The sequence below is a fragment of the Oncorhynchus kisutch genome, linkage group LG30 (genome assembly GCF_002021735.2).
Source record: "Oncorhynchus kisutch isolate 150728-3 linkage group LG30, Okis_V2, whole genome shotgun sequence".
NCBI classification, from domain to species: Eukaryota; Metazoa; Chordata; class Actinopteri; order Salmoniformes; family Salmonidae; genus Oncorhynchus; species Oncorhynchus kisutch.
In genome coordinates, this window is record NC_034203.2 from 14,502,597 (window position 1) to 14,516,642 (window position 14,046).

Sequence of the window (14,046 nt, forward strand, 5' to 3'; positions counted from 1 at the left end):
AATCTTACAACATTTGAATTATAGGCTACCCATAGTTTTTTCTTAAATCTACGCCAAGTGATTGAACATTGCTTCTAAACCGTCATATAGGCCTACAGCAGACTACGACATTTTACACCAGTCTTCATCTACAGAGTCAACTACAATTATACTCCCACCATCATGCTCTTTAACTTGCCCTGTGTTGTTTATTTCAGCCACACAGTAGAAGCACAGCGAAAATGAAGCAGAAGGTAAATGGCCATAGCAATCAACTACAATCACAAATTCATTTAAAAAGTCACTTGGGCCCCGCGAGGGAAACACTCAAAAACGAGAAAGAGGACGTTCTTCAAAATAAAATGATTGGGAAACTATTCCGTGCTTTGGCCTACATTTCACCAGATTGAGCCTTGTTATGATTTAAACGTCCCAGAATGAGAGCCGAGGGCTCCAGTGTGGCGGGCCTGTGGGCCCTGTGTCGCCGTGACAGCACTAGCCACTTTTATCACCTCACAGCTACGGCTAAGAGCAGGAAGAAGAGTTGCCCTGCTTCCTCTCCTCCTGGCCCATAAATCACCTCTCCTCCCATTAAGCAGCTCAGCTCCTCCAGCACAGAGAGAGCTCCCACCGCCTCCCTATGACATTGCACCGTGGGGGAGGAGATGACAGTGTGTGTGCATGGGGAGGAGTGTGTGCATCCATGTGCGTGTGTGCAGGGTGGTGAGAAGGGTTGGTGTGTGAGTGTGTAGGGAAGTAGGATAGTGGGGGGAGCGAGGTGCGCAGCGGAGCCATGCCAAAAGCTGCAAATTTGAATCCCTGTGATCAGATTTGGCGTCTAAGCCGGAGGGCTGACCGTTCACCTAATTCCCTCTAGAGTGACAGATGTGGCTCGGTGCCAGGGCCTTCTCTACGTCTCTCCCTTCCTCTCGCTTTCTCTGGTAGGAGGGCTACACCCAGGTGTGTGCGTGTCACAGGGAGGGGCTTAGGTGTGTTAGTGAGCGGGAGAGAGAACAAGCTATAGGAAGAGTAGAAGACGGAGCAAGCGAGAGGTGGAGTGGGAGAGAGTTCAATCCGCAGGCTGGGTGCCGACTAATGTGTGTTTGGTGACGTGCGAGTGTGCGGTCAGGCATGCCCTGATGCAGGAGAAACGACGAGTTACCTGCCCGTACAAACACAGAGCCAGACCACCACAGCCATCCTTCAATATCAGACCTGCACATTCCCACCACCACTTGCTCTCTCTTGGGGTTAGACTATGTGTTGTCAACTCATCACTAGGGATGTGAAGAAAAAATGTCTTACCGTTAAAACACTTTTTTGCGGTTTTCTGTTAAACGATAAGAAAAATGCATAGAATTCCACGTGAATTCACAATGCAGCTGTGCTAATGCCAGTGACAATTTGGGCCTCACAGTGTGTCCCTTTCAGATGGTTAAAATGCAGACTAGACCGGGCACGCGCCTGCATGTCGATTTTGTCCATCCATACCAGACGCGATAAGCACACATTGGTTGAAATATCAAAACAAACTATTAAATTTGGGGACAGGTATATATATAAATATATATAAAAAAAATATACATTTTCAGACATTAAGCTAGCTTGCTTTTGCTAGCTAATTTGTCCTGGGATATAAACATTGGGTTGTTTTACCTGAAATGCTAAATGTTTTTTTCTCTGAATCTTTGTAGAATTTTGACCCATTTTGAGTCAAAATCAGGTGTACTCTAATCCAACAATTAATACACAGATAAAAGGGGAAACCTAGTTAGTTTCCAGTAACCTCTCCAAAGAAAAATAGTAAAAATAAAGAAAAGTCCTGGAATGGGTAGGTGTCCAAACTTTTGATTGGTACTCTCATTTTTTCAAAGAGACACATTGTGCAAATGTACAAAGTTAAAACGCATGCTTGTCTGAAGGCAGAACAGTACAGGCTTTGGAGCAGCATGTGTACACGCTGTGTCTGTGTGGAGTCGAGTCGGTAGGGCAACAGTCTGCATGCACTGCGCGGAGAATATGGGGAAGGAGCAGACGGGTCAAGAACTGAGAGGAGAAAAAACACAATCGAAATCAAAAGATCGCAATGGCAGCTGTACAGAAAACTCATCCAAAAGGGCTATGACTTTTCAAACAAAGCAGGAAAAAAAATAAAAATACAACGAAGACCTAAAATGCTTCTTATTGTAATTTCTGCTCGGCTTCAGACGAATTCTGTGCTTCAGTTGCACTTCACTTGGAGGACAATTGACCAACGGGCATTCTGTCAGTAGGCAACACTCGGACTGGTGTGTACCTACTTTTCCCCCCCCAGGTACTTCTCCTCGGAGTAGCCAGTCCACTTTTCTCCAGTATGATGCAAGATTAACTTCAAGCAAAACATAAGGAAATGTAGCCAGTTACATTCTTTCTATGAAAAACATAACAAATTATGTCCATGCATCGTTATGCAAAAATACCTTGCTTTTTCATTGTAAGCTCTTTTACTTGTGTGGCTGCCAGACAAATAGCGTTGCACTTCTGTTGTCATCTGATGAAAATGAATCAATATTCTGCACTAATGTATTGTCTGTGAATGGAAACTATTGTTGCATGTCCCTGATTACTACTGAAAAAAATATATAAAAAAATACTCTACTTTCAATAAACTGCACACCCCTTCTCAATACACATCTGGAATCACCTGCTCCCGCTTTGTCCTATTGTTCTAATTACAAACACAACTGGTTAAACTTTTGGGGGGGATCTACAGTAATGTAAAATAATGTGACAGGTGAAATGAAGAATGCAATCTGCTTTATCTTCTAACGTATTTCACAAGTTGACTGCTAGTATTTACTTAAGTAGCAACAAATACATTTTTTAACTAGTTACCGGTATTGAAAAAACAACCTGTAGCTATTTCCAAATACCCCCGTATACGGTATATACCACCCAAGCCTTCAACAAAACACTTGCATCTTTCATAGCGAGCTAGTGAGAAACGAAAGGGATGGGCACAGTATAGGCGGTTGGCCACAAAGACATAAGCCTAGTGCACGGTTCTATCGGCAATCAAAAGCATTCTCTCGCAATGGAATGATGTATTTTGCAATTTTTTGGGCTTGCGAGGCCTCGCAAATTCAGTAATCATCAACGAATAGGCTAAGATAGAGATGAGCAAGATGCAACACTTTGCTCTCACACAGTGCAAGTGCACAAGTTCACTTCACGCTGTCCACAGCGTGGTGGTAGCCAGGGCACCAAAACAGCGGAGAATTTTTGCCTCGAGCTTCACTCTTAGCTTAACTGTAAAGACCCTTTTTTGTAAAAATAGCCTCGGCTACACATATACTTTAATGTAAACTTGTCGCATTTCGACCACACACTTGTCCGACAGTTGCTAGGCTCTAAGCAGGGCAGTGTAAACAGAATGGTCTCATTTAACCACACAAAGAAAAGTATGAAAAAGATAGAATTGAGTACCTTGAAATAGTAACCTGTTACATTCTGAAAATGTTGCCACACTTTTAAATCTCAAGTCAGGTTTTTTGCTTGACTGCACTGAGCACCCATTTTCTTTTACCTCATGACTTTGCTGATATAGAAAAAACAGGCTTAGTTTGATCTAAGTTAAGCGCTCTAAGGCTACCGCATTAAAGTTATCTAGCTATGGTTCAACTAAAGATTAGAATTTGGCTATAGCCAACACATATTTGATGCAGAAATAAAATTTTGTTTAGCTAGCTAGTTAGCTTGCTAACGTTAAATAGCTGTGTAGCCTATATTATAATAATAATAATGACACCGATAACATTACTGTACTTTTAGATTTGTATATCATTATTGATATGCTAACGTTACTTGATCATGAAGCATGTTCGTTAGCTAGCTGGAGTTAACTGTATTGTCAGCTCATTTAATTTGTACAGAAGAAAAAATAAACTAATTGACTGCACATGGTTGTGGATTGTTGCATTATTGAAGAGTTTGGTTGCATTACTCCATATTGTAAGGTTGTAAGGAAGAAAGGTTGCTTAGATTGTTAAATCATTTGTGCTTACCTGCTAGTGTCTACTGTGATATTTAAAGTCAATTTGAGTGGTGGACAAAGAATTTAGTGTTACCTGCCGCAACGAAAGTTAAGGCAATGACGTAATGTGAATTGAAAAGTAGAAATCTCTTTGGCCACTCTGCTCCTCAGACGCCATCTCTCGTAGTGGGAATAGGGAGGAAATTGACACACTATGCCGTTTACTTTGCACCTACTTCCTATGGCTGAGTCAATATTTAAATTACACTATTTTCCCAGGCCTTTATATCCTATCTTCTAGTAATGCTATAACACAGAAAATATGTTGTGATAACTGCACGGTGATTCATTTAGTGGAAAAATAATAAAATCGACTTTCGATTTTCCCTTGTGGTTAAGATCCCAATTTCGTTTAAATGCTCACACCCATACTCAGGCCTACTTTTTTTTTTTTTACACTAGAACATCCAAACCATAACTGCTAGTCGACAGCTCTGTCAGTAACTACCATTATACGCAAAACTAGTTACGAAATGGACTGTAGCAAGCTTAAAATGCAACAGAATAGAGGGACTAGTTATTTCTCCCTGTACTCTCTTGATGGTTGGAAATGACACTTTTGTTCCAGGAAATCCCCAAAACATAAACAGGAGGCATTTCCTGTGGGCCACATACTAGGCCTGGTTGGGAGGCCATGTCACATACAACAACAATACCATTTTTACTTTATCACCAACAGTCAATGCATCATAATAATTGCCTTTCATTAGAAATACTATCAGAACATGGCCTGGCATGTGGATGGTAGGCAGACCGTGTGGGGGAGGGAAGTTGTAAAGTTGATTGCGTGACCATAGGTCTTTCATAAGAGGTACTCTACTGTTCTGGTTTGAAGGCTGGCTCTCCCAACTGCTCTGCTGCTATTGACAAGAGCACCAGAGTGAAACACACAGACAAGCTTATAGGGGGAGGACTTCAATTCAAATCAGAAAAAACAAACACCACACGTATCAATCTGCACCGTGTCATGGTTGGAAACTTCCTGAATGATTGTTTGTTTCATATGCAAAAGGTCTGATTAAAGTCGTCACAGATTAGTGAAGACAGAAGTTTCCAAAAATGATCTTGTCCACGCCTTTCAACCAAGCCAAAATAAACTAATCGGAGCACTCAAGAAATTATCTTTCGACACGGGAGCAAATTTCTGCCACTCAATTTCACAAGACTACAGAAGCACGGGAATACTTTACAAACATCCTAAGTTAATAACAGCGTATGTTCTTTATCTTTAATGATAACACAAATTAGGTCAAATGTGAGAGTAGTTAGCAAGCTTAACTAAGAGGAAAGTTTCACTTCAGGGTGTCTGAACTAGTTGTTAAGAGGGGCTGTGTCCTCAAGAAATCCCCATGCTACAAGAAGAACACCTGGTCCAAGTTTGTTGGCTACTGGCTGGACCTCTGCTTGGCTAGACGTATGCTTATCGAATGACACTAAGTCATTTTCACTTGGTATGTTGAAAAGATAACCTGCAGAAACTATTTGAAGACAAGTGTAACCTCACGGATCAGTTAGAAGACAAATTACTTCTGAAGTGTCCTAACCAAACTGTAAACATTTCTAGATGAATTGTCGTAATCAACCGTCTGCGCTTTTCTTTGTAGATTCAAAGCAGAGTGAAGTTCAATTGAATAAACACTGCCAGTCTAACCACACTTACTCAAAAACCAAATGTTATAGTCACAGAGGTCTTATAATATGAATAAAGGCCCTACAGAGCTCTTAATGTCTGGGTCCCACTAATCCAAGGCTATGTGATTCAGCAGTGGCCTTAAGAGGCTTGTGGACTGCCATGGTATGGTAGAACCACCTGTGGTGTCTCCCTCCCTGAACCCTAGCCCCAGAGTACAGGCAGTGCATCAGGTCGCAGCAAGGGGCTAGCTCTCCAGAGGCACATCACCAGCATTCCTTTTATCTACCCCACCACCTCCCAGGGCCCCCTCCTTACCTAACCCACTGCAAACTCCCTCCCACCACCTACCCCACAAGCGGCATGCGCCTGAGCATAATTTATACCTCTGCTCCACTGGGGGAGGGGGGGGTGAGCATGCTGATGTGCAGATGGGGAAGAGGGTATGGGATGTGTCTGTTGTGGGTAGCTAACTGCACAAAGAGTGTTTGAATGTGACTGGATGTGAGCAGTGGGGCGATCGAGTAGGGAGGCAGGGGGGGCAAGCAATATGCTTGGGCTGGAATTTGAGTGAGGGGGCAGGAGGGGCTACGGGAATCTGGTTGTTTTACGCACGGCTGCCTTGTTAATGGACTTTATTTTTTCTTTACAGGAGGGAGGGGGAAACAGGAAGGAGTTCTGTTTATGCAATCTGCTCTCTGCTTTAAATATGTGGGCTTAATATCTCCCCCCCAAAAAATATCACTGTCCAAATCAGGGGCCTTTTGTGGTCAAACATGGGCCAAAGGAAGAGTAAGAGCGGTTGTATGTGTGTACACGTGAAAGGTAGAAACAGTCGGCATGGGGAATAGAAGAGTCTGTCAGTGATATATTCAGCAGAACTTTGACCATGACTCCAAGGAAACAGCACCACAACGCCTTCCTCTTTGGCACTCCTCGTCTGACTGGCTACCCAACAGCTGAGGTACCTGCTGCAGGGTCAGCCGGGGTAAAAGCCCCTTTGTGTCAGCCCGTTGCAGGCCTGGGGCAGGAGGGGGAGAAAGAGGAGTTTTAACTTCCTGTCAATGATGTCTGGCCCAGGAGAAGAAAAACATAGAAAGATGGGGAAGAGAAAAGTAGGGTTGGGCGGAATGCAGGTTCATATACAGTCATAACTTGACGTCAAAACGTAACTTCTGCAGATGATATCCTTCTCCTACCCATGGTGTTGGAAGAGGCTGTACTGGGAGGAGGATGCATCAACACTGGAAAGATGGTGGTGCACTCCCTCATAACACTTTGAGTGATAAATAGCTATACTTCAGCTGAGTTTTGTTTGCAAACCTAGGATCATGTGCAATTACAGGTTATTCGTATCTAACAAAATAGGCCAGATCATACTAAGTTTGTTCCAATAAAAATGTTATAGTTATGTTGAGATGACATTTGAGCAATTAACTGGTGCCACAAATAACATGTGCAATGCCAGTCTTAATATGTTACATTTGACAGTTTACAAGACAAACAGTTAAAAAACCCAGAACCTCCATTTATCCCTCCGTTTTCCAAGAATCAATTGCAGGAATCCCGGGGCCTCCCAGTGGAGCTAAATCATTTCCCATGCTGAAAAGTATTCAGACAGTCAGCGGCTGGGTGGGAGGTGGTGGGCTAGACTTACATATGTGCAGGTGAAGGCTGGAAGGCCGGAGCCTCCAGCCAGGGTTACTGGTTTTAAGACACTCCCTCGGGGAAGATGATTTCTGTCCGTGTCTGTCCTGATGCACTTCTGACTGAACAAAGGCCTACACATTGTTCCCAACACCCTGATTAACAGTCAGGTATTTTCATCATGTAAAATGGTTACGGTTGGGATCAGGGTTCAAGGTAAACTGACCCCAGATCTTCTGGTTAAGGGCGTGAGGGACAGGAAGAGGATTACCCTGGGTCAGGATGGGAGGGGGCCGGGGGACTGTGTGCCTCACTTCCTCTTCCACTGCTACTCTGTGTACACTGTAGAGGCTGCATTCACTTCCCACTCCAGTGGTGGGACTCAATTGTCATGAACTGTGCATCCTTTTCTGCTGCTGCACTGATATCACTGGACAGGTGAAAGCGATCCCTTGTTGGTCTTCTGCCGTATTGCTTTCACCCATCATTTCAAATTGATGAAGGAAGGACCTACTTAGACTGTCTATAAAAGGTCTGTAAATCTCCTCTAGGCTATATTGAGATTCATTATCTCTCAGATCTTAACACTTAACCACTATACTGAATCTCGGCTGTGACTGTGCCGTTGTTTGAATGAGGGGATAGTATTGTTGCCTGGCTACCCAAGCGCCTTGCTCTGGCCAAATGCTATGCTACGTCACACACACACACATTACTTTTTCTCCACAATTGGTCTGGATCCGAGTCCCTTCGACAATTTCTAGAACACAAGTGCATTCTAACCATTCTGATTGGTCCCAGAGCCAGAACACAGGTGGGTAAAGCTGCTTTTGGATAATGGGCCATTGGCTTTGATACTCTGGTTAGAGATGATCCAATCACGTATGACTTTGTTTTGTACAACACCCCTAATTTTAACATCGACACACAGACAACGATGGCAGTCTCTGACTGAAGTATGTTGTGAACAGAGCAGCGGAAGAATTCCAGTTGATTAGTCAGGCAAATAGCACTCAGGGAAATGGCAATTCAATGAATGAATGGGATAGACAGAGGGGAAAAAGCCTCTACTTCAGCCATAATAACTAGATGGAGCGACTGCTGTATGAAAATGAGCCATCTAGAAATACATGGTCGACAAAGCTTCCTCGCATGAGCCATACAATGATGATTAGAGTGAATAACAATGCATCTTATCAGCTGTGGCCAATCTATAATATGTTCTGTTTAGAAGAAAGGAACTGTGACACAGAAACAAGACTTAGGGGCTGGCTAGTCTACACTTCAGATAGAAGCAGCATCTCAAATATTCCCTTCAAGAAGAGTGGTCCATAAGGCCCGGACTATGGGAGGTAGAAAAAGGTGGTGCAAGAGAGAGGGGGGGGGGGCAGCAGGGGCTGCTTTTACAGGCACAACGGGCCACCAGAACACTTCTGCAAACCCCGGACCTGGAGAGGAGTGGCAGAGAGGAGCAGAGCGGCGGGGCATGACAGAACTATGCTCAACTTCTTCCACTGAGAGGAGCAACTGCCGCCACATAACTTAACAAAATGGCAGCCATAACAATAAGTGGTCAGATCAGATCCACACAGACAGTGCCCATTGTATTCATACAAGGACTCAGTTGGGATTGAGAGTACCTCTGACACTGGGGATCAGATGAGAATGCCGAGACATGATTAGGACTGCAGTTCCAGGTCAAGGTGTTAGCCAATAGGAGCAAGACAGGAAAGAAAGATGGGCCTACACAGCAGGTGTGTTTCTGACACACATTACTGTAACTCAATAAATCCCGGTTTGAATTTGAATGAAACAACATTAGGTCTACATTTAGAGATTTGTGTGCCACTCAAACTGCTGTGGCAACAATCAGACTGATTTAGTAGATATGGAGGAGAATGAAGTACCTTTCCTTTTACACATGGGCTTATATATGAAATGATAACCATTTATTTCCCTACAAATCTGCCAAAATATCGTTAGACTCCTTTCAAGTGAGAACTTTTCTAAGGATAGCAAGCCAGCTAACTGCCTCTTCAAATGGTGCCTCTGAGCAACTTAAATTGTCATAACAATACTTTACCAATTAAGTCCCAGTAGTAGTTTGAATAATATATAATAACATATGCCAGGGATCATCAACTAGATTTAGCAGTGGGTCCTTTTTTTCTTGAGCGGATGGTCGGAACATAATTACAAATAATTTGTTGACAGCAAACTAACCGCAAGAAGCTCAAACAGATATATTTGACTAAAACAATGTCTAACCTGGATTACATTTGTATAAGATCACATGCGAATATATTATGCACTGGAAAACTAGGGAACAGATTTCCAAAATTAAAATCACTTGGAGCTGATTTTATGGTGTTTACAGTCCAACAATGAAATTTAAAAACAAACGTGTTTTTTGGGGGCTCAGAAAACTTTGGCCCACGTGCCACCAGTTGAGGAACCCTGATCTATGCCATTTAACAAACGTTTATACAAAGTGAATTACAGTGCATACATCGATTCCCAGGTGGTTCTGGGAATCGAACCTACTAAACAGGCTTTACCAGCACCATGCTCTACCAACTGAGCAACAAAGTGACCACTGTGCAACTGAAACCAGAAGCTAATGTAACAGTATTGCTTCCATCCCTCTCCTTGTCCCCGCCTGGGCTCGAACCAGTTACCCTCTGAACACAACTGCCTCCCATTAAGCATTGTTACCCATACCTCCACAGCTGCCACGGACCTAGATTGAAAACGCAACCAGTGCGCAACGCTAATTAGCTAGCCTTTTCACACCGGTTACATAAAGACGCCTTGGACGGGCCACAGCTTCCCAGCATGCATTGCCCTACTCATCAAAGCGGGTTGACGGAAACTAAGCAAATTTTTACAGCAGAAAAAAATAGGTCACCGTACACAAGGCCACCCCAGTGTTCATTGTCAATGGGGCAACTGTCTTAAAATTGTCAAAATAGCTACATCAAATTTGTATTTTTCTCAACTATCTCCCACCTTACAATTTAAGTTTATTTTCTCAGGGCTGGTCTTTAGGGATCCACAGTGTATGCTGGTTAGGGTCCTGTAGTTACATATGCGGCTAAGATCGGTGACTGGGTTTTGCATCTTAAAATAACAAAAACATGATTGGGATTTAAGAGTATTGTTTATACGCAATGCACGACACTTCTAGGCTTCAAATCTGATCTTGAATAGAGATGAACCTGCATAATATCATTCAAATGTTCTCACAGGGAGAAGAGATACCTTTCGAAGTACACTTGTGGCAGGATGGAGCAGAAATTCCAAGTTCATCATCCTACGAATGAGCTTGAACTAATACATGGTCCTGAAAGAAAATTAACCATCTTGTTTTCGGTATACATTTAAAATAAATGTTGAGCTAATAAACTGCTTTATGATAAAGATTTGTCAAAAACAGTTAACTAGTAGTGGGGTATAAAGAACTCCATAGCACTGGTGCCACTGCCAAAAACTTTTGTTCAACAGAAGCCAACCGCACTACACCCGGCCCCTTCATAAAGTCAACGCAGCTATACAAGTCGGAAAGAAGTACCTCAACAACCACAAGAAAATGCAGACTGTGGGAGAAGCCACAATACTGAATAACATCTGTCCCGCCCGCCATACCCGGGGCCTCTTATCTGTTGGCGGAGTGGGCCGACATACATTAGAAGCTGCCATCTTAGGTTAGAGACTCCGCAAAAGGTGGGGGTAGTACTTCGGTGATATTTCGTGGGATTCTCAATTAACGTAGCTTGTTCGTAAAACAAAACATCGTTATTTACTATGCGAATAGTTTTCGTTAAATATCTATTCGTTCTTGTTCTATTATAAAGGGTTGAAAGTAGACACTGGCAACACGCATTATGCGAACTCTGACCGATTACAACATAATGGAGAGGGAGAGCAACACGGTCGGGAAAATGTTGGAAAATAATGCCAGCTTGTATTTAGAAATTCAGCCACCCACGATACAGCAGCAGGTGTTTTAAAATCGAAAAACGCTGGATGAACAGAGGGTAACAAGTTAAGAAAGTTTTCCATAATACTGTAGCTACATATCTCTTGATAAACAAGCTCTCTTATCAAACTTTAAAACGCGGAAACGCATGAAACAAACTGCAACCGGTTTACTTGCTGTTGAACAAAGTGGCATTCGCCATCAAAGTAGCCCATTAGCACATGATTAGCTTCTGGGCTAGCAGCAAGACAATGAGGGCTATGATACAGTGGTCAAATGTTGGCTACAAGCACAACTTCACTATAAGCCACCTCCAACTAGCTAGCAGCAGGCTAATTAAGCTACATTATTAAGCACGTTTTGGACGGAAACGCATCTCTAACCTCGGATTATTCCCTTCAAAATACGACATTCTCTCTAAACATCGAAGCCGAAACTCAGTGTTTTGATTAAAGCCCATGTACTTTAACAATTGTATGGATATATCAGGGCGAAAATGTATAAGGCTAACTAAACAGGGATAACCGTCTGGCCTCAAGCAACCCCCTGTCCATCGTCCTATAAAACACTGCGGTCAGGCTACTTTTCACCCCGTCGTTATCAAGTTAAATCCCATGTGAATACTCAATTTATGAAGTACAAGTTTAACTATAGTCAAAATCCGATTGTGTGGTTTGCAATAACAAATTGCCTGTTAGTCACAGTGCATCCAGGGAATCTCCCCCGCGCTAGCAATCTATACTAAGGTTACTCACTCATTCATCTCGGCCACTGACTCACCTCTACGTTCGAGCCACCTCGTGTCTCACTAGCTAGCGCAACACACAATTAGCTAACCCAAGCTAACGAACACTCACTCTTGCCTATTGTATTACAAAGGAAAAAGTCACAATTCAACATTTCTAAACTCAAGTTGTTCACATTTGTCTGTGCTTACTGAGAGAGCTCACCGTGTTGGCTAATATTCTTCACTTGGTGAAAAAACTCAGGACTCACTCCGCTCAGTGCAGCGGGTTACGAGCTAAACTTGCTAACTGTAGTTAGCATTTTAACATGGTAATTTAGGGACGTTCAATGACTTGTTCTAAATGAGAGAGGGGGAACACAATTCCCTTTTCAGAATAAGTTTTCCACAAAGTTGTTTACTAAATAGACGTCCCAACTACCAAACCAACTTCCATGGTAGATTAAAAGTCGATTGTAAGTGGGATCTAGTTTTCAAACATTACTATAAAATAGTTATTTACAGGTAAGAGTAACACACAACTAGCTAATTTACCATGTGAACAAACTGAACTGAGGGAGTACGGAATCCAACCATTTAAAAAGAGCATTGCTCGCTTACCCAACTAGCTTGGTCAGTTCAGGGTTTCGCAAATTAACTCCCGTAGTAGCTATCTCCAGTAAATTCCTTTCTGGTCCGTTTATAAATAAATTCAAGTTATTTTATAAATTTTCGGCGTGTCGTTATCCCTTCCTCACCGACTCTGCCTCTCTCCTTTGTGTTAATTTCCCTCAAATCGAGTTTAATCCGATCGATCCCGGCGGTCGCGTTCTCGAGTCCTCTCCTCCAGACATTCGCTCACCTTCTACGGGTAGGGGGCGCGTTCATGGCTCCAATGGATAAACATGCGTGCGCGTGATGACCCTACTGGGCTGTGACGAATGTGCACTTTATTATTCATTTATTGTAGACGCTATTAAATATATACCTTTTCATTTCTTATTTCGTCGTAGGGTTGTAGGAGTTATTCATACATTTAGTGGTAATTTTGTAAATAATTTCCCTTGTACAGATGCTAATAAAAGCGTGGCAGAGCAGAGTTGTGTAACGGAGTAAGAAAACATGTGTCGTGGATTCAAGTTGCTTCTCAAATGATAAACCCTATCACTTTTCAGTGGATAATAAAAAAAAAAATATATATATATATATATATATATATAAATCTGTTTCAACCTGAAATGATGGACCTTTAAAAGCTCAACACGAGTTTAAGACAAGCGTTCTCAAATGAAATGGATCTGTAACACCTGCAATGAGTGGATGTTTATTTCTTTTTGTGCATGGTGCATCAGTTCGACCCCCGAGAATTGAGTTTCCTTATTCCATGTCAACTGCAGATTAATAATTATGATAATTAGAGATGGACATCATACACATTTACGATTCATATTTACATATTTGCTCTTCTACCGAGGGAGCATATTATTCTACTTGGTCCCTTGGGCACGTGCAAGGCCAACCCGAGGCCCTGTGGTTTTCAGAGTAGTTTCAGACCTTTTACCACAGCAAAAAGCTAAACATGTGCAACCAATTGCGATAGAAATATATCAAGGTTAAGAAATACGCCTTTCACACAATCACACTTTTGTGAAGGTCTCTTCCTTGATGCATTGCACACTACCTTACATACGAATCATCAGGCAAGTAACCCGGATGTCCCTTGCGCGGCCATTCATTTGCTTATCATAACAATCTGCCCCACAAGACTTGTGTATTTGAAGGCGTACGCACTCCCTTTCTGTATGCCCAATGTCCTCTCAAAACCACTGTTTATTTTACTTACGCTTGTAAATATTCCAATGGATCAGTTAAACATGAAGTTTTTTTACACAGCATTTAATAGTTTGTCTTTAAAAATACATGTAGTTTGTGCTTGTGGGTATAATTTGCCTGTGAGAAGGCCATCTTGATTTCACATCTACTGTGAAGGTCAATACTCTAATTGCATTCACTAA

General features: G+C 42.4%; 1 protein-coding gene across 2 annotated transcripts in view; it reads right to left on the reverse strand.

The window, feature by feature from the left end:
* The window catches only part of chd7 (chromodomain helicase DNA binding protein 7), an 80,157-nt gene extending 67,222 nt beyond the window's left edge, over positions 1-12,935 (reverse strand). Inside the window, exon 1 of one of the 2 annotated variants that reach the window (XM_031809740.1) lies at positions 12,790-12,935. The gene's annotated coding sequence lies outside the window, so the exon portion shown is untranslated. Of the gene's footprint in view, positions 1-12,652 lie in introns of both variants that reach the window. The other variant, XM_031809739.1, reaches the window with a different exon arrangement.
* Between the last annotated feature and the right edge of the window lie 1,111 nt (positions 12,936-14,046).